This window comes from Hyla sarda, unplaced genomic scaffold, assembly GCF_029499605.1.
Source record: "Hyla sarda isolate aHylSar1 unplaced genomic scaffold, aHylSar1.hap1 scaffold_1064, whole genome shotgun sequence".
In the NCBI taxonomy this organism is placed as follows: domain Eukaryota; kingdom Metazoa; phylum Chordata; class Amphibia; order Anura; family Hylidae; genus Hyla; species Hyla sarda.
This window is the reverse complement of record NW_026607683.1, coordinates 1-20737: the sequence shown is the minus strand read 5'-3', so window position 1 is coordinate 20737 and position 20737 is coordinate 1. Positions and strand designations below refer to the sequence as shown.

General features: G+C 46.1%; 9 non-coding genes across 9 annotated transcripts; all 9 read right to left on the bottom strand.

Moving 5' to 3' along the window:
- Positions 1 to 634: 634 nt before the first annotated feature.
- Positions 635 to 825, bottom strand: LOC130299825 (U2 spliceosomal RNA). Its single transcript, XR_008850870.1, has one exon. It is a non-coding gene; the product is annotated as a U2 spliceosomal RNA (small nuclear RNA).
- A 2083-nt stretch (positions 826 to 2908) lies between these two features.
- Positions 2909 to 3099, bottom strand: LOC130299824 (U2 spliceosomal RNA). The gene has a single exon (XR_008850869.1). It is a non-coding gene; the product is annotated as a U2 spliceosomal RNA (small nuclear RNA).
- Positions 3100 to 5177: 2078 nt separating this feature from the next.
- Positions 5178 to 5368, bottom strand: LOC130299823 (U2 spliceosomal RNA). The gene has a single exon (XR_008850868.1). It is a non-coding gene; the product is annotated as a U2 spliceosomal RNA (small nuclear RNA).
- A 2075-nt stretch (positions 5369 to 7443) lies between these two features.
- LOC130299822 (U2 spliceosomal RNA) lies at positions 7444 to 7634 on the bottom strand. Its single transcript, XR_008850867.1, has one exon. It is a non-coding gene; the product is annotated as a U2 spliceosomal RNA (small nuclear RNA).
- A 2089-nt stretch (positions 7635 to 9723) lies between these two features.
- LOC130299868 (U2 spliceosomal RNA) lies at positions 9724 to 9914 on the bottom strand. Its single transcript, XR_008850904.1, has one exon. It is a non-coding gene; the product is annotated as a U2 spliceosomal RNA (small nuclear RNA).
- A 2085-nt stretch (positions 9915 to 11999) lies between these two features.
- Positions 12000 to 12190, bottom strand: LOC130299856 (U2 spliceosomal RNA). The gene has a single exon (XR_008850899.1). It is a non-coding gene; the product is annotated as a U2 spliceosomal RNA (small nuclear RNA).
- A 2091-nt stretch (positions 12191 to 14281) lies between these two features.
- LOC130299845 (U2 spliceosomal RNA) lies at positions 14282 to 14472 on the bottom strand. Its single transcript, XR_008850888.1, has one exon. It is a non-coding gene; the product is annotated as a U2 spliceosomal RNA (small nuclear RNA).
- A 2083-nt stretch (positions 14473 to 16555) lies between these two features.
- LOC130299833 (U2 spliceosomal RNA) lies at positions 16556 to 16746 on the bottom strand. The gene has a single exon (XR_008850877.1). It is a non-coding gene; the product is annotated as a U2 spliceosomal RNA (small nuclear RNA).
- A 2087-nt stretch (positions 16747 to 18833) lies between these two features.
- LOC130299821 (U2 spliceosomal RNA) lies at positions 18834 to 19024 on the bottom strand. Its single transcript, XR_008850866.1, has one exon. It is a non-coding gene; the product is annotated as a U2 spliceosomal RNA (small nuclear RNA).
- Between the last annotated feature and the right edge of the window lie 1713 nt (positions 19025 to 20737).

Genomic DNA, 20737 nt, shown 5'->3' with positions numbered 1-20737 from the left:
TACTTTGGTCTATATTGATGCGGGACATAGACAGCCAGCTGATGACCAATCCATTAGTGCAATGGATGGCTGGAAGCATTTGTCTTTGCCTTTGCAATACCACAGAAGCAATGCATGGTCAATGTACAGCAATGACACACCTGTGTGAACAGCCAGGAGACCCCCCCCCCCCCCCCCATGTTATGTTACATAGTTACATAGTTAGTACGGTCGAAAAAAGACATATGTCCATCAAGTTCAACCAGGGAATTAAGGGGTAGGGGTGTGGCGCGATATTGGGGAAGGGATGAGATTTTATATTTCTTCATAAGCATTAATCTTATTTTGTCAATTAGGAACATTCAGCACCCACCCGCTATCAAGGCAGCTGCCTATCATGTCATGCCCTACCTGCACAGGTGTGCTGGCTACTCAAATGATCCAATTAAGGAGGCCATTTAGTCAGCAGCAGCAGAAGTCCTGTGCCTGGACGCTCCAACAGCGGCCAGACACAAGCAGAAGCAGCAGAAGCAGCAGCAGCAGCACCACCTTTTGTTTTTTGGCTGCAGCAGCAAGGCCCACAGGGCTGGCTAGCTGGCTAGCCAGCAAGCAGGTAGCAATGAAAGTAGGAATCTTTCTTTTTAACCCTGTAAGGGGGTGGTGCACTGTACCCGAAGATACTGCCATATCGGGTCAATGCATAGGGCGACGGAAGCAAGCTTCGAAATCGGCCCCCGTTCTCAAAAATCCATTTAATATATGGTCCCCAGATAGGGGACGTATCAGATATTAAACTGATAAGAACAGATACTACACTTGATCTTAGCCAAAAGGCCGAGAAGCGATAACCGTGAAAGGGGCGGGCCCAACAAGGTCCCCTTCATGGGCACTATCACTGCTTGCTGTCAGGGAGGCTGCCAGACAATTTTCCATGCACACTCTGGGCTGGGGGGCAGTCAACCACCAGTACACACAGCAGAACCTAAACCCATACCATTATTGCTAAGCAGCAAGACAGGGGCCCATTGCACTCCCACGGGGCCTTTTTAAATGCAATCCATAACCCGGATTTGCCAGGAACCCTTCTTACTCCTCCTACTTGCATGTGACACTGGGCTTAGGATCTGCATAGGAAACACACACACAAGCACACACCTACCTTTGTTGCCTGCAGATGCCTCCTTGGCTGTCCCCAAACGGTATCAAACCAACACCCACGGGAAGCTGTAAGCATAGAGGACATGCCTGCACCCCATTGGACTTACCTGTGTGGGTTAAATCCGGGTTATTTGACAACCTATGGCGGTGATGGTTCTGCTCAGGCAGAGCAGTGCTGATGCTCCTCATAAAGCTGTCGCTGCTGTGAAGGTTCTAGGTGACATCACAAATCCCTATGGTTACATACACAACAAAGCTGGGTTGTTGTTGTTTACACTCTGCAAGGCCTGTGGAAGTGAGTGACATCATAGCACTGTAGTTCTGAGGGTTCTAGATGGATGCAACAATCTCCTGTTGCTTCTATGAAGGCCATAATAGACGACATCACCAAACAGCTCCATAGTCACATACACAGCAAAGGAGAGATGTTGTTTACACCTAGTGATGTCAGTGGTATTGAGTGACATCACAGCACAGTGCTAAGGCTCCTGGGCCTGGACACAGCAGCGGCTGCAATATCTCAACGGAGAATACGTTTATATATATGTGTGTGTGTGCGCGTATATATATATATATATATATATATATATATATATATATATTCTCCGCCGAAATCACTTTTAAACCCATTTCCACCTTTTTTTCCCTTCTCTTCCTCTTACTTTTTTTTCACGTTTTTTTACGTTTTTCTCCTTTTCGCCTCTTTTCTGGGCGTATTATTCTTCTTTTTCTTCTTTTTTTTCGTCTAATGCATACCCCATCAGTGCAGCAATGCTTATTCAATACCGCCAGCAGATGGAGACACTGGGGGATAATTTTCTAAGGATTTATACTGATTTTTCCTGTCTGAATTTGTCGCACAGAAAGTTGCAGGCCAAATATGTGTGACATTTCTGCGACTTTAGCTTCTAGAGCATTTTTACAACATTATACATAGGTGCTGAATACATAAAAAGCGACTGTTCAGCGACAGACAAGTCGCATCGGCTGAAAGTAGGCCAGAATGTCAGTCCATGTTGGAGCAGGTTTAGATACAGTCTAAAGTATAGATCTCAAAGTCTGTGCACAGAATTTAGCAAGGGCCTCGCACCTTCTGATGCATCAGGTAGGTGCACAATAGCATAGCCTAACCCTCTGTACTTTGGTCTATATTGATGCGGGACATAGACAGCCAGCTGATGACCAATCCATTAGTGCAATGGATGGCTGGAAGCATTTGTCTTTGCCTTTGCAATACCACAGAAGCAATGCATGGTCAATGTACAGCAATGACACACCTGTGTGAACAGCCAGGAGACCCCCCCCCCCCCCCCCATGTTATGTTACATAGTTACATAGTTAGTACGGTCGAAAAAAGACATATGTCCATCAAGTTCAACCAGGGAATTAAGGGGTAGGGGTGTGGCGCGATATTGGGGAAGGGATGAGATTTTATATTTCTTCATAAGCATTAATCTTATTTTGTCAATTAGGAACATTCAGCACCCACCCGCTATCAAGGCAGCTGCCTATCATGTCATGCCCTACCTGCACAGGTGTGCTGGCTACTCAAATGATCCAATTAAGGAGGCCATTTAGTCAGCAGCAGCAGAAGTCCTGTGCCTGGACGCTCCAACAGCGGCCAGACACAAGCAGAAGCAGCAGAAGCAGCAGCAGCAGCACCACCTTTTGTTTTTTGGCTGCAGCAGCAAGGCCCACAGGGCTGGCTAGCTGGCTAGCCAGCAAGCAGGTAGCAATGAAAGTAGGAATCTTTCTTTTTAACCCTGTAAGGGGGTGGTGCACTGTACCCGAAGATACTGCCATATCGGGTCAATGCATAGGGCGACGGAAGCAAGCTTCGAAATCGGCCCCCGTTCTCAAAAATCCATTTAATATATGGTCCCCAGATAGGGGACGTATCAGATATTAAACTGATAAGAACAGATACTACACTTGATCTTAGCCAAAAGGCCGAGAAGCGATAACCGTGAAAGGGGCGGGCCCAACAAGGTCCCCTTCATGGGCACTATCACTGCTTGCTGTCAGGGAGGCTGCCAGACAATTTTCCATGCACACTCTGGGCTGGGGGGCAGTCAACCACCAGTACACACAGCAGAACCTAAACCCATACCATTATTGCTAAGCAGCAAGACAGGGGCCCATTGCACTCCCACGGGGCCTTTTTAAATGCAATCCATAACCCGGATTTGCCAGGAACCCTTCTTACTCCTCCTACTTGCATGTGACACTGGGCTTAGGATCTGCATAGGAAACACACACACAAGCACACACCTACCTTTGTTGCCTGCAGATGCCTCCTTGGCTGTCCCCAAACGGTATCAAACCAACACCCACGGGAAGCTGTAAGCATAGAGGACATGCCTGCACCCCATTGGACTTACCTGTGTGGGTTAAATCCGGGTTATTTGACAACCTATGGCGGTGATGGTTCTGCTCAGGCAGAGCAGTGCTGATGCTCCTCATAAAGCTGTCGCTGCTGTGAAGGTTCTAGGTGACATCACAAATCCCTATGGTTACATACACAACAAAGCTGGGTTGTTGTTGTTTACACTCTGCAAGGCCTGTGGAAGTGAGTGACATCATAGCACTGTAGTTCTGAGGGTTCTAGATGGATGCAACAATCTCCTGTTGCTTCTATGAAGGCCATAATAGACGACATCACCAAACAGCTCCATAGTCACATACACAGCAAAGGAGAGATGTTGTTTACACCTAGTGATGTCAGTGGTATTGAGTGACATCACAGCACAGTGCTAAGGCTCCTGGGCCTGGACACAGCAGCGGCTGCAATATCTCAACGGAGAATACGTTTATATATATGTGTGTGTGTGCGCGTATATATATATATATATATATATATATATATATATCTCCGCCGAAATCACTTTTAAACCCATTTCCACCTTTTTTTCCCTTCTCTTCCTCTTACTTTTTTTTCACGTTTTTTTACGTTTTTCTCCTTTTCGCCTCTTTTCTGGGCGTATTATTCTTCTTTTTCTTCTTTTTTTTCGTCTAATGCATACCCCATCAGTGCAGCAATGCTTATTCAATACCGCCAGCAGATGGAGACACTGGGGGATAATTTTCTAAGGATTTATACTGATTTTTCCTGTCTGAATTTGTCGCACAGAAAGTTGCAGGCCAAATATGTGTGACATTTCTGCGACTTTAGCTTCTAGAGCATTTTTACAACATTATACATAGGTGCTGAATACATAAAAAGCGACTGTTCAGCGACAGACAAGTCGCATCGGCTGAAAGTAGGCCAGAATGTCAGTCCATGTTGGAGCAGGTTTAGATACAGTCTAAAGTATAGATCTCAAAGTCTGTGCACAGAATTTAGCAAGGGCCTCGCACCTTCTGATGCATCAGGTAGGTGCACAATAGCATAGCCTAACCCTCTGTACTTTGGTCTATATTGATGCGGGACATAGACAGCCAGCTGATGACCAATCCATTAGTGCAATGGATGGCTGGAAGCATTTGTCTTTGCCTTTGCAATACCACAGAAGCAATGCATGGTCAATGTACAGCAATGACACACCTGTGTGAACAGCCAGGAGACCCCCCCCCCCCCCCCCCCATGTTATGTTACATAGTTACATAGTTAGTACGGTCGAAAAAAGACATATGTCCATCAAGTTCAACCAGGGAATTAAGGGGTAGGGGTGTGGCGCGATATTGGGGAAGGGATGAGATTTTATATTTCTTCATAAGCATTAATCTTATTTTGTCAATTAGGAACATTCAGCACCCACCCGCTATCAAGGCAGCTGCCTATCATGTCATGCCCTACCTGCACAGGTGTGCTGGCTACTCAAATGATCCAATTAAGGAGGCCATTTAGTCAGCAGCAGCAGAAGTCCTGTGCCTGGACGCTCCAACAGCGGCCAGACACAAGCAGAAGCAGCAGAAGCAGCAGCAGCAGCACCACCTTTTGTTTTTTGGCTGCAGCAGCAAGGCCCACAGGGCTGGCTAGCTGGCTAGCCAGCAAGCAGGTAGCAATGAAAGTAGGAATCTTTCTTTTTAACCCTGTAAGGGGGTGGTGCACTGTACCCGAAGATACTGCCATATCGGGTCAATGCATAGGGCGACGGAAGCAAGCTTCGAAATCGGCCCCCGTTCTCAAAAATCCATTTAATATATGGTCCCCAGATAGGGGACGTATCAGATATTAAACTGATAAGAACAGATACTACACTTGATCTTAGCCAAAAGGCCGAGAAGCGATAACCGTGAAAGGGGCGGGCCCAACAAGGTCCCCTTCATGGGCACTATCACTGCTTGCTGTCAGGGAGGCTGCCAGACAATTTTCCATGCACACTCTGGGCTGGGGGGCAGTCAACCACCAGTACACACAGCAGAACCTAAACCCATACCATTATTGCTAAGCAGCAAGACAGGGGCCCATTGCACTCCCACGGGGCCTTTTTAAATGCAATCCATAACCCGGATTTGCCAGGAACCCTTCTTACTCCTCCTACTTGCATGTGACACTGGGCTTAGGATCTGCATAGGAAACACACACACAAGCACACACCTACCTTTGTTGCCTGCAGATGCCTCCTTGGCTGTCCCCAAACGGTATCAAACCAACACCCACGGGAAGCTGTAAGCATAGAGGACATGCCTGCACCCCATTGGACTTACCTGTGTGGGTTAAATCCGGGTTATTTGACAACCTATGGCGGTGATGGTTCTGCTCAGGCAGAGCAGTGCTGATGCTCCTCATAAAGCTGTCGCTGCTGTGAAGGTTCTAGGTGACATCACAAATCCCTATGGTTACATACACAACAAAGCTGGGTTGTTGTTGTTTACACTCTGCAAGGCCTGTGGAAGTGAGTGACATCATAGCACTGTAGTTCTGAGGGTTCTAGATGGATGCAACAATCTCCTGTTGCTTCTATGAAGGCCATAATAGACGACATCACCAAACAGCTCCATAGTCACATACACAGCAAAGGAGAGATGTTGTTTACACCTAGTGATGTCAGTGGTATTGAGTGACATCACAGCACAGTGCTAAGGCTCCTGGGCCTGGACACAGCAGCGGCTGCAATATCTCAACGGAGAATACGTTTATATATATGTGTGTGTGTGCGCGTATATATATATATATATATATATATATATATATTTCTCCGCCGAAATCACTTTTAAACCCATTTCCACCTTTTTTTCCCTTCTCTTCCTCTTACTTTTTTTTCACGTTTTTTTACGTTTTTCTCCTTTTCGCCTCTTTTCTGGGCGTATTATTCTTCTTTTTCTTCTTTTTTTTTCGTCTAATGCATACCCCATCAGTGCAGCAATGCTTATTCAATACCGCCAGCAGATGGAGACACTGGGGGATAATTTTCTAAGGATTTATACTGATTTTTCCTGTCTGAATTTGTCGCACAGAAAGTTGCAGGCCAAATATGTGTGACATTTCTGCGACTTTAGCTTCTAGAGCATTTTTACAACATTATACATAGGTGCTGAATACATAAAAAGCGACTGTTCAGCGACAGACAAGTCGCATCGGCTGAAAGTAGGCCAGAATGTCAGTCCATGTTGGAGCAGGTTTAGATACAGTCTAAAGTATAGATCTCAAAGTCTGTGCACAGAATTTAGCAAGGGCCTCGCACCTTCTGATGCATCAGGTAGGTGCACAATAGCATAGCCTAACCCTCTGTACTTTGGTCTATATTGATGCGGGACATAGACAGCCAGCTGATGACCAATCCATTAGTGCAATGGATGGCTGGAAGCATTTGTCTTTGCCTTTACAATACCACAGAAGCAATGCATGGTCAATGTACAGCAATGACACACCTGTGTGAACAGCCAGGAGACCCCCCCCCCCCCCCATGTTATGTTACATAGTTACATAGTTAGTACGGTCGAAAAAAGACATATGTCCATCAAGTTCAACCAGGGAATTAAGGGGTAGGGGTGTGGCGCGATATTGGGGAAGGGATGAGATTTTATATTTCTTCATAAGCATTAATCTTATTTTGTCAATTAGGAACATTCAGCACCCACCCGCTATCAAGGCAGCTGCCTATCATGTCATGCCCTACCTGCACAGGTGTGCTGGCTACTCAAATGATCCAATTAAGGAGGCCATTTAGTCAGCAGCAGCAGAAGTCCTGTGCCTGGACGCTCCAACAGCGGCCAGACACAAGCAGAAGCAGCAGAAGCAGCAGCAGCAGCACCACCTTTTGTTTTTTGGCTGCAGCAGCAAGGCCCACAGGGCTGGCTAGCTGGCTAGCCAGCAAGCAGGTAGCAATGAAAGTAGGAATCTTTCTTTTTAACCCTGTAAGGGGGTGGTGCACTGTACCCGAAGATACTGCCATATCGGGTCAATGCATAGGGCGACGGAAGCAAGCTTCGAAATCGGCCCCCGTTCTCAAAAATCCATTTAATATATGGTCCCCAGATAGGGGACGTATCAGATATTAAACTGATAAGAACAGATACTACACTTGATCTTAGCCAAAAGGCCGAGAAGCGATAACCGTGAAAGGGGCGGGCCCAACAAGGTCCCCTTCATGGGCACTATCACTGCTTGCTGTCAGGGAGGCTGCCAGACAATTTTCCATGCACACTCTGGGCTGGGGGGCAGTCAACCACTAGTACACACAGCAGAACCTAAACCCATACCATTATTGCTAAGCAGCAAGACAGGGGCCCATTGCACTCCCACGGGGCCTTTTTAAATGCAATCCATAACCCGGATTTGCCAGGAACCCTTCTTACTCCTCCTACTTGCATGTGACACTGGGCTTAGGATCTGCATAGGAAACACACACACAAGCACACACCTACCTTTGTTGCCTGCAGATGCCTCCTTGGCTGTCCCCAAACGGTATCAAACCAACACCCACGGGAAGCTGTAAGCATAGAGGACATGCCTGCACCCCATTGGACTTACCTGTGTGGGTTAAATCCGGGTTATTTGACAACCTATGGCGGTGATGGTTCTGCTCAGGCAGAGCAGTGCTGATGCTCCTCATAAAGCTGTCGCTGCTGTGAAGGTTCTAGGTGACATCACAAATCCCTATGGTTACATACACAACAAAGCTGGGTTGTTGTTGTTTACACTCTGCAAGGCCTGTGGAAGTGAGTGACATCATAGCACTGTAGTTCTGAGGGTTCTAGATGGATGCAACAATCTCCTGTTGCTTCTATGAAGGCCATAATAGACGACATCACCAAACAGCTCCATAGTCACATACACAGCAAAGGAGAGATGTTGTTTACACCTAGTGATGTCAGTGGTATTGAGTGACATCACAGCACAGTGCTAAGGCTCCTGGGCCTGGACACAGCAGCGGCTGCAATATCTCAACGGAGAATACGTTTATATATATGTGTGTGTGTGCGCGTATATATATATATATATATATATATATATATATATATATATATATTTCTCCGCCGAAATCACTTTTAAACCCATTTCCACCTTTTTTTCCCTTCTCTTCCTCTTACTTTTTTTTCACGTTTTTTTACGTTTTTCTCCTTTTCGCCTCTTTTCTGGGCGTATTATTCTTCTTTTTCTTCTTTTTTTTCGTCTAATGCATACCCCATCAGTGCAGCAATGCTTATTCAATACCGCCAGCAGATGGAGACACTGGGGGATAATTTTCTAAGGATTTATACTGATTTTTCCTGTCTGAATTTGTCGCACAGAAAGTTGCAGGCCAAATATGTGTGACATTTCTGCGACTTTAGCTTCTAGAGCATTTTTACAACATTATACATAGGTGCTGAATACATAAAAAGCGACTGTTCAGCGACAGACAAGTCGCATCGGCTGAAAGTAGGCCAGAATGTCAGTCCATGTTGGAGCAGGTTTAGATACAGTCTAAAGTATAGATCTCAAAGTCTGTGCACAGAATTTAGCAAGGGCCTCGCACCTTCTGATGCATCAGGTAGGTGCACAATAGCATAGCCTAACCCTCTGTACTTTGGTCTATATTGATGCGGGACATAGACAGCCAGCTGATGACCAATCCATTAGTGCAATGGATGGCTGGAAGCATTTGTCTTTGCCTTTGCAATACCACAGAAGCAATGCATGGTCAATGTACAGCAATGACACACCTGTGTGAACAGCCAGGAGACCCCCCCCCCCCCCCCCCATGTTATGTTACATAGTTACATAGTTAGTACGGTCGAAAAAAGACATATGTCCATCAAGTTCAACCAGGGAATTAAGGGGTAGGGGTGTGGCGCGATATTGGGGAAGGGATGAGATTTTATATTTCTTCATAAGCATTAATCTTATTTTGTCAATTAGGAACATTCAGCACCCACCCGCTATCAAGGCAGCTGCCTATCATGTCATGCCCTACCTGCACAGGTGTGCTGGCTACTCAAATGATCCAATTAAGGAGGCCATTTAGTCAGCAGCAGCAGAAGTCCTGTGCCTGGACGCTCCAACAGCGGCCAGACACAAGCAGAAGCAGCAGAAGCAGCAGCAGCAGCACCACCTTTTGTTTTTTGGCTGCAGCAGCAAGGCCCACAGGGCTGGCTAGCTGGCTAGCCAGCAAGCAGGTAGCAATGAAAGTAGGAATCTTTCTTTTTAACCCTGTAAGGGGGTGGTGCACTGTACCCGAAGATACTGCCATATCGGGTCAATGCATAGGGCGACGGAAGCAAGCTTCGAAATCGGCCCCCGTTCTCAAAAATCCATTTAATATATGGTCCCCAGATAGGGGACGTATCAGATATTAAACTGATAAGAACAGATACTACACTTGATCTTAGCCAAAAGGCCGAGAAGCGATAACCGTGAAAGGGGCGGGCCCAACAAGGTCCCCTTCATGGGCACTATCACTGCTTGCTGTCAGGGAGGCTGCCAGACAATTTTCCATGCACACTCTGGGCTGGGGGGCAGTCAACCACCAGTACACACAGCAGAACCTAAACCCATACCATTATTGCTAAGCAGCAAGACAGGGGCCCATTGCACTCCCACGGGGCCTTTTTAAATGCAATCCATAACCCGGATTTGCCAGGAACCCTTCTTACTCCTCCTACTTGCATGTGACACTGGGCTTAGGATCTGCATAGGAAACACACACACAAGCACACACCTACCTTTGTTGCCTGCAGATGCCTCCTTGGCTGTCCCCAAACGGTATCAAACCAACACCCACGGGAAGCTGTAAGCATAGAGGACATGCCTGCACCCCATTGGACTTACCTGTGTGGGTTAAATCCGGGTTATTTGACAACCTATGGCGGTGATGGTTCTGCTCAGGCAGAGCAGTGCTGATGCTCCTCATAAAGCTGTCGCTGCTGTGAAGGTTCTAGGTGACATCACAAATCCCTATGGTTACATACACAACAAAGCTGGGTTGTTGTTGTTTACACTCTGCAAGGCCTGTGGAAGTGAGTGACATCATAGCACTGTAGTTCTGAGGGTTCTAGATGGATGCAACAATCTCCTGTTGCTTCTATGAAGGCCATAATAGACGACATCACCAAACAGCTCCATAGTCACATACACAGCAAAGGAGAGATGTTGTTTACACCTAGTGATGTCAGTGGTATTGAGTGACATCACAGCACAGTGCTAAGGCTCCTGGGCCTGGACACAGCAGCGGCTGCAATATCTCAACGGAGAATACGTTTATATATATGTGTGTGTGTGCGCGTATATATATATATATATATATATATATATATATATATATATTTCTCCGCCGAAATCACTTTTAAACCCATTTCCACCTTTTTTTCCCTTCTCTTCCTCTTACTTTTTTTTCACGTTTTTTTACGTTTTTCTCCTTTTCGCCTCTTTTCTGGGCGTATTATTCTTCTTTTTCTTCTTTTTTTTTCGTCTAATGCATACCCCATCAGTGCAGCAATGCTTATTCAATACCGCCAGCAGATGGAGACACTGGGGGATAATTTTCTAAGGATTTATACTGATTTTTCCTGTCTGAATTTGTCGCACAGAAAGTTGCAGGCCAAATATGTGTGACATTTCTGCGACTTTAGCTTCTAGAGCATTTTTACAACATTATACATAGGTGCTGAATACATAAAAAGCGACTGTTCAGCGACAGACAAGTCGCATCGGCTGAAAGTAGGCCAGAATGTCAGTCCATGTTGGAGCAGGTTTAGATACAGTCTAAAGTATAGATCTCAAAGTCTGTGCACAGAATTTAGCAAGGGCCTCGCACCTTCTGATGCATCAGGTAGGTGCACAATAGCATAGCCTAACCCTCTGTACTTTGGTCTATATTGATGCGGGACATAGACAGCCAGCTGATGACCAATCCATTAGTGCAATGGATGGCTGGAAGCATTTGTCTTTGCCTTTACAATACCACAGAAGCAATGCATGGTCAATGTACAGCAATGACACACCTGTGTGAACAGCCAGGAGACCCCCCCCCCCCCCCCCATGTTATGTTACATAGTTACATAGTTAGTACGGTCGAAAAAAGACATATGTCCATCAAGTTCAACCAGGGAATTAAGGGGTAGGGGTGTGGCGCGATATTGGGGAAGGGATGAGATTTTATATTTCTTCATAAGCATTAATCTTATTTTGTCAATTAGGAACATTCAGCACCCACCCGCTATCAAGGCAGCTGCCTATCATGTCATGCCCTACCTGCACAGGTGTGCTGGCTACTCAAATGATCCAATTAAGGAGGCCATTTAGTCAGCAGCAGCAGAAGTCCTGTGCCTGGACGCTCCAACAGCGGCCAGACACAAGCAGAAGCAGCAGAAGCAGCAGCAGCAGCACCACCTTTTGTTTTTTGGCTGCAGCAGCAAGGCCCACAGGGCTGGCTAGCTGGCTAGCCAGCAAGCAGGTAGCAATGAAAGTAGGAATCTTTCTTTTTAACCCTGTAAGGGGGTGGTGCACTGTACCCGAAGATACTGCCATATCGGGTCAATGCATAGGGCGACGGAAGCAAGCTTCGAAATCGGCCCCCGTTCTCAAAAATCCATTTAATATATGGTCCCCAGATAGGGGACGTATCAGATATTAAACTGATAAGAACAGATACTACACTTGATCTTAGCCAAAAGGCCGAGAAGCGATAACCGTGAAAGGGGCGGGCCCAACAAGGTCCCCTTCATGGGCACTATCACTGCTTGCTGTCAGGGAGGCTGCCAGACAATTTTCCATGCACACTCTGGGCTGGGGGGCAGTCAACCACCAGTACACACAGCAGAACCTAAACCCATACCATTATTGCTAAGCAGCAAGACAGGGGCCCATTGCACTCCCACGGGGCCTTTTTAAATGCAATCCATAACCCGGATTTGCCAGGAACCCTTCTTACTCCTCCTACTTGCATGTGACACTGGGCTTAGGATCTGCATAGGAAACACACACACAAGCACACACCTACCTTTGTTGCCTGCAGATGCCTCCTTGGCTGTCCCCAAACGGTATCAAACCAACACCCACGGGAAGCTGTAAGCATAGAGGACATGCCTGCACCCCATTGGACTTACCTGTGTGGGTTAAATCCGGGTTATTTGACAACCTATGGCGGTGATGGTTCTGCTCAGGCAGAGCAGTGCTGATGCTCCTCATAAAGCTGTCGCTGCTGTGAAGGTTCTAGGTGACATCACAAATCCCTATGGTTACATACACAACAAAGCTGGGTTGTTGTTGTTTACACTCTGCAAGGCCTGTGGAAGTGAGTGACATCATAGCACTGTAGTTCTGAGGGTTCTAGATGGATGCAACAATCTCCTGTTGCTTCTATGAAGGCCATAATAGACGACATCACCAAACAGCTCCATAGTCACATACACAGCAAAGGAGAGATGTTGTTTACACCTAGTGATGTCAGTGGTATTGAGTGACATCACAGCACAGTGCTAAGGCTCCTGGGCCTGGACACAGCAGCGGCTGCAATATCTCAACGGAGAATACGTTTATATATATGTGTGTGTGTGCGCGTATATATATATATATATATATATATATATATATATATATATATATTTCTCCGCCGAAATCACTTTTAAACCCATTTCCACCTTTTTTTCCCTTCTCTTCCTCTTACTTTTTTTTCACGTTTTTTTACGTTTTTCTCCTTTTCGCCTCTTTTCTGGGCGTATTATTCTTCTTTTTCTTCTTTTTTTTCGTCTAATGCATACCCCATCAGTGCAGCAATGCTTATTCAATACCGCCAGCAGATGGAGACACTGGGGGATAATTTTCTAAGGATTTATACTGATTTTTCCTGTCTGAATTTGTCGCACAGAAAGTTGCAGGCCAAATATGTGTGACATTTCTGCGACTTTAGCTTCTAGAGCATTTTTACAACATTATACATAGGTGCTGAATACATAAAAAGCGACTGTTCAGCGACAGACAAGTCGCATCGGCTGAAAGTAGGCCAGAATGTCAGTCCATGTTGGAGCAGGTTTAGATACAGTCTAAAGTATAGATCTCAAAGTCTGTGCACAGAATTTAGCAAGGGCCTCGCACCTTCTGATGCATCAGGTAGGTGCACAATAGCATAGCCTAACCCTCTGTACTTTGGTCTATATTGATGCGGGACATAGACAGCCAGCTGATGACCAATCCATTAGTGCAATGGATGGCTGGAAGCATTTGTCTTTGCCTTTGCAATACCACAGAAGCAATGCATGGTCAATGTACAGCAATGACACACCTGTGTGAACAGCCAGGAGACCCCCCCCCCCCCCCCCCCCATGTTATGTTACATAGTTACATAGTTAGTACGGTCGAAAAAAGACATATGTCCATCAAGTTCAACCAGGGAATTAAGGGGTAGGGGTGTGGCGCGATATTGGGGAAGGGATGAGATTTTATATTTCTTCATAAGCATTAATCTTATTTTGTCAATTAGGAACATTCAGCACCCACCCGCTATCAAGGCAGCTGCCTATCATGTCATGCCCTACCTGCACAGGTGTGCTGGCTACTCAAATGATCCAATTAAGGAGGCCATTTAGTCAGCAGCAGCAGAAGTCCTGTGCCTGGACGCTCCAACAGCGGCCAGACACAAGCAGAAGCAGCAGAAGCAGCAGCAGCAGCACCACCTTTTGTTTTTTGGCTGCAGCAGCAAGGCCCACAGGGCTGGCTAGCTGGCTAGCCAGCAAGCAGGTAGCAATGAAAGTAGGAATCTTTCTTTTTAACCCTGTAAGGGGGTGGTGCACTGTACCCGAAGATACTGCCATATCGGGTCAATGCATAGGGCGACGGAAGCAAGCTTCGAAATCGGCCCCCGTTCTCAAAAATCCATTTAATATATGGTCCCCAGATAGGGGACGTATCAGATATTAAACTGATAAGAACAGATACTACACTTGATCTTAGCCAAAAGGCCGAGAAGCGATAACCGTGAAAGGGGCGGGCCCAACAAGGTCCCCTTCATGGGCACTATCACTGCTTGCTGTCAGGGAGGCTGCCAGACAATTTTCCATGCACACTCTGGGCTGGGGGGCAGTCAACCACCAGTACACACAGCAGAACCTAAACCCATACCATTATTGCTAAGCAGCAAGACAGGGGCCCATTGCACTCCCACGGGGCCTTTTTAAATGCAATCCATAACCCGGATTTGCCAGGAACCCTTCTTACTCCTCCTACTTGCATGTGACACTGGGCTTAGGATCTGCATAGGAAACACACACACAAGCACACACCTACCTTTGTTGCCTGCAGATGCCTCCTTGGCTGTCCCCAAACGGTATCAAACCAACACCCACGGGAAGCTGTAAGCATAGAGGACATGCCTGCACCCCATTGGACTTACCTGTGTGGGTTAAATCCGGGTTATTTGACAACCTATGGCGGTGATGGTTCTGCTCAGGCAGAGCAGTGCTGATGCTCCTCATAAAGCTGTCGCTGCTGTGAAGGTTCTAGGTGACATCACAAATCCCTATGGTTACATACACAACAAAGCTGGGTTGTTGTTGTTTACACTCTGCAAGGCCTGTGGAAGTGAGTGACATCATAGCACTGTAGTTCTGAGGGTTCTAGATGGATGCAACAATCTCCTGTTGCTTCTATGAAGGCCATAATAGACGACATCACCAAACAGCTCCATAGTCACATACACAGCAAAGGAGAGATGTTGTTTACACCTAGTGATGTCAGTGGTATTGAGTGACATCACAGCACAGTGCTAAGGCTCCTGGGCCTGGACACAGCAGCGGCTGCAATATCTCAACGGAGAATACGTTTATATATATGTGTGTGTGTGCGCGTATATATATATATATATATATATATATATATATATATATATATATATTCTCCGCCGAAATCACTTTTAAACCCATTTCCACCTTTTTTTCCCTTCTCTTCCTCTTACTTTTTTTTCACGTTTTTTTACGTTTTTCTCCTTTTCGCCTCTTTTCTGGGCGTATTATTCTTCTTTTTCTTCTTTTTTTTCGTCTAATGCATACCCCATCAGTGCAGCAATGCTTATTCAATACCGCCAGCAGATGGAGACACTGGGGGATAATTTTCTAAGGATTTATACTGATTTTTCCTGTCTGAATTTGTCGCACAGAAAGTTGCAGGCCAAATATGTGTGACATTTCTGCGACTTTAGCTTCTAGAGCATTTTTACAACATTATACATAGGTGCTGAATACATAAAAAGCGACTGTTCAGCGACAGACAAGTCGCATCGGCTGAAAGTAGGCCAGAATGTCAGTCCATGTTGGAGCAGGTTTAGATACAGTCTAAAGTATAGATCTCAAAGTCTGTGCACAGAATTTAGCAAGGGCCTCGCACCTTCTGATGCATCAGGTAGGTGCACAATAGCATAGCCTAACCCTCTGTACTTTGGTCTATATTGATGCGGGACATAGACAGCCAGCTGATGACCAATCCATTAGTGCAATGGATGGCTGGAAGCATTTGTCTTTGCCTTTGCAATACCACAGAAGCAATGCATGGTCAATGTACAGCAATGACACACCTGTGTGAACAGCCAGGAGACCCCCCCCCCCATGTTATGTTACATAGTTACATAGTTAGTACGGTCGAAAAAAGACATATGTCCATCAAGTTCAACCAGGGAATTAAGGGGTAGGGGTGTGGCGCGATATTGGGGAAGGGATGAGATTTTATATTTCTTCATAAGCATTAATCTTATTTTGTCAATTAGGAACATTCAGCACCCACCCGCTATCAAGGCAGCTGCCTATCATGTCATGCCCTACCTGCACAGGTGTGCTGGCTACTCAAATGATCCAATTAAGGAGGCCATTTAGTCAGCAGCAGCAGAAGTCCTGTGCCTGGACGCTCCAACAGCGGCCAGACACAAGCAGAAGCAGCAGAAGCAGCAGCAGCAGCACCACCTTTTGTTTTTTGGCTGCAGCAGCAAGGCCCACAGGGCTGGCTAGCTGGCTAGCCAGCAAGCAGGTAGCAATGAAAGTAGGAATCTTTCTTTTTAACCCTGTAAGGGGGTGGTGCACTGTACCCGAAGATACTGCCATATCGGGTCAATGCATAGGGCGACGGAAGCAAGCTTCGAAATCGGCCCCCGTTCTCAAAAATCCATTTAATATATGGTCCCCAGATAGGGGACGTATCAGATATTAAACTGATAAGAACAGATACTACACTTGATCTTAGCCAAAAGGCCGAGAAGCGATAACCGTGAAAGGGGCGGGCCCAACAAGGTCCCCTTCATGGGCACTATCACTGCTTGCTGTCAGGGAGGCTGCCAGACAATTTTCCATGCACACTCTGGGCTGGGGGGCAGTCAACCACCAGTACACACAGCAGAACCTAAACCCATACCATTATTGCTAAGCAGCAAGACAGGGGCCCATTGCACTCCCACGGGGCCTTTTTAAATGCAATCCATAACCCGGATTTGCCAGGAACCCTTCTTACTCCTCCTACTTGCATGTGACACTGGGCTTAGGATCTGCATAGGAAACACACACACAAGCACACACCTACCTTTGTTGCCTGCAGATGCCTCCTTGGCTGTCCCCAAACGGTATCAAACCAACACCCACGGGAAGCTGTAAGCATAGAGGACATGCCTGCACCCCATTGGACTTACCTGTGTGGGTTAAATCCGGGTTATTTGACAACCTATGGCGGTGATGGTTCTGCTCAGGCAGAGCAGTGCTGATGCTCCTCATAAAGCTGTCGCTGCTGTGAAGGTTCTAGGTGACATCACAAATCCCTATGGTTACATACACAACAAAGCTGGGTTGTTGTTGTTTACACTCTGCAAGGCCTGTGGAAGTGAGTGACATCATAGCACTGTAGTTCTGAGGGTTCTAGATGGATGCAACAATCTCCTGTTGCTTCTATGAAGGCCATAATAGACGACATCACCAAACAGCTCCATAGTCACATACACAGCAAAGGAGAGATGTTGTTTACACCTAGTGATGTCAGTGGTATTGAGTGACATCACAGCACAGTGCTAAGGCTCCTGGGCCTGGACACAGCAGCGGCTGCAATATCTCAACGGAGAATACGTTTATATATATGTGTGTGTGTGCGCGTATATATATATATATATATATATATATATATATATATATATATATTTCTCCGCCGAAATCACTTTTAAACCCATTTCCACCTTTTTTTCCCTTCTCTTCCTCTTACTTTTTTTTCACGTTTTTTTACGTTTTTCTCCTTTTCGCCTCTTTTCTGGGCGTATTATTCTTCTTTTTCTTCTTTTTTTTCGTCTAATGCATACCCCATCAGTGCAGCAATGCTTATTCAATACCGCCAGCAGATGGAGACACTGGGGGATAATTTTCTAAGGATTTATACTGATTTTTCCTGTCTGAATTTGTCGCACAGAAAGTTGCAGGCCAAATATGTGTGACATTTCTGCGACTTTAGCTTCTAGAGCATTTTTACAACATTATACATAGGTGCTGAATACATAAAAAGCGACTGTTCAGCGACAGACAAGTCGCATCGGCTGAAAGTAGGCCAGAATGTCAGTCCATGTTGGAGCAGGTTTAGATACAGTCTAAAGTATAGATCTCAAAGTCTGTGCACAGAATTTAGCAAGGGCCTCGCACCTTCTGATGCATCAGGTAGGTGCACAATAGCATAGCCTAACCCTCTGTACTTTGGTCTATATTGATGCGGGACATAGACAGCCAGCTGATGACCAATCCATTAGTGCAATGGATGGCTGGAAGCATTTGTCTTTGCCTTTGCAATACCACAGAAGCAATGCATGGTCAATGTACAGCAATGACACACCTGTGTGAACAGCCAGGAGACCCCCCCCCCCCCCCCATGTTATGTTACATAGTTACATAGTTAGTACGGTCGAAAAAAGACATATGTCCATCAAGTTCAACCAGGGAATTAAGGGGTAGGGGTGTGGCGCGATATTGGGGAAGGGCTGAGATTTTATATTTCTTCATAAGCATTAATCTTATTTTGTCAATTAGGAACATTCAGCACCCACCCGCTATCAAGGCAGCTGCCTATCATGTCATGCCCTACCTGCACAGGTGTGCTGGCTACTCAAATGATCCAATTAAGGAGGCCATTTAGTCAGCAGCAGCAGAAGTCCTGTGCCTGGACGCTCCAACAGCGGCCAGACACAAGCAGAAGCAGCAGAAGCAGCAGCAGCAGCACCACCTTTTGTTTTTTGGCTGCAGCAGCAAGGCCCACAGGGCTGGCTAGCTGGCTAGCCAGCAAGCAGGTAGCAATGAAAGTAGGAATCTTTCTTTTTAACCCTGTAAGGGGGTGGTGCACTGTACCCGAAGATACTGCCATATCGGGTCAATGCATAGGGCGACGGAAGCAAGCTTCGAAATCGGCCCCCGTTCTCAAAAATCCATTTAATATATGGTCCCCAGATAGGGGACGTATCAGATATTAAACTGATAAGAACAGATACTACACTTGATCTTAGCCAAAAGGCCGAGAAGCGATAACCGTGAAAGGGGCGGGCCCAACAAGGTCCCCTTCATGGGCACTATCACTGCTTGCTGTCAGGGAGGCTGCCAGACAATTTTCCATGCACACTCTGGGCTGGGGGGCAGTCAACCACCAGTACACACAGCAGAACCTAAACCCATACCATTATTGCTAAGCAGCAAGACAGGGGCCCATTGCACTCCCACGGGGCCTTTTTAAATGCAATCCATAACCCGGATTTGCCAGGAACCCTTCTTACTCCTCCTACTTGCATGTGACACTGGGCTTAGGATCTGCATAGGAAACACACACACAAGCACACACCTACCTTTGTTGCCTGCAGATGCCTCCTTGGCTGTCCCCAAACGGTATCAAACCAACACCCACGGGAAGCTGTAAGCATAGAGGACATGCCTGCACCCCATTGGACTTACCTGTGTGGGTTAAATCCGGGTTATTTGACAACCTATGGCGGTGATGGTTCTGCTCAGGCAGAGCAGTGCTGATGCTCCTCATAAAGCTGTCGCTGCTGTGAAGGTTCTAGGTGACATCACAAATCCCTATGGTTACATACACAACAAAGCTGGGTTGTTGTTGTTTACACTCTGCAAGGCCTGTGGAAGTGAGTGACATCATAGCACTGTAGTTCTGAGGGTTCTAGATGGATGCAACAATCTCCTGTTGCTTCTATGAAGGCCATAATAGACGACATCACCAAACAGCTCCATAGTCACATACACAGCAAAGGAGAGATGTTGTTTACACCTAGTGATGTCAGTGGTATTGAGTGACATCACAGCACAGTGCTAAGGCTCCTGGGCCTGGACACAGCAGCGGCTGCAATATCTCAACGGAGAATACGTTTATATATATGTGTGTGTGTGCGCGTATATATATATATATATATATATATATATATATATATTTCTCCGCCGAAATCACTTTTAAACCCATTTCCACCTTTTTTTCCCTTCTCTTCCTCTTACTTTTTTTTCACGTTTTTTTACGTTTTTCTCCTTTTCGCCTCTTTTCTGGGCGTATTATTCTTCTTTTTCTTCTTTTTTTTCGTCTAATGCATACCCCATCAGTGCAGCAATGCTTATTCAATACCGCCAGCAGATGGAGACACTGGGGGATAATTTTCTAAGGATTTATACTGATTTTTCCTGTCTGAATTTGTCGCACAGAAAGTTGCAGGCCAAATATGTGTGACATTTCTGCGACTTTAGCTTCTAGAGCATTTTTACAACATTATACATAGGTGCTGAATACATAAAAAGCGACTGTTCAGCGACAGACAAGTCGCATCGGCTGAAAGTAGGCCAGAATGTCAGTCCATGTTGGAGCAGGTTTAGATACAGTCTAAAGTATAGATCTCAAAGTCTGTGCACAGAATTTAGCAAGGGCCTCGCACCTTCTGATGCATCAGGTAGGTGCACAATAGCATAGCCTAACCCTCTGTACTTTGGTCTATATTGATGCGGGACATAGACAGCCAGCTGATGACCAATCCATTAGTGCAATGGATGGCTGGAAGCATTTGTCTTTGCCTTTGCAATACCACAGAAGCAATGCATGGTCAATGTACAGCAATGACACACCTGTGTGAACAGCCAGGAGACCCCCCCCCCCCCCCATGTTATGTTACATAGTTACATAGTTAGTACGGTCGAAAAAAGACATATGTCCATCAAGTTCAACCAGGGAATTAAGGGGTAGGGGTGTGGC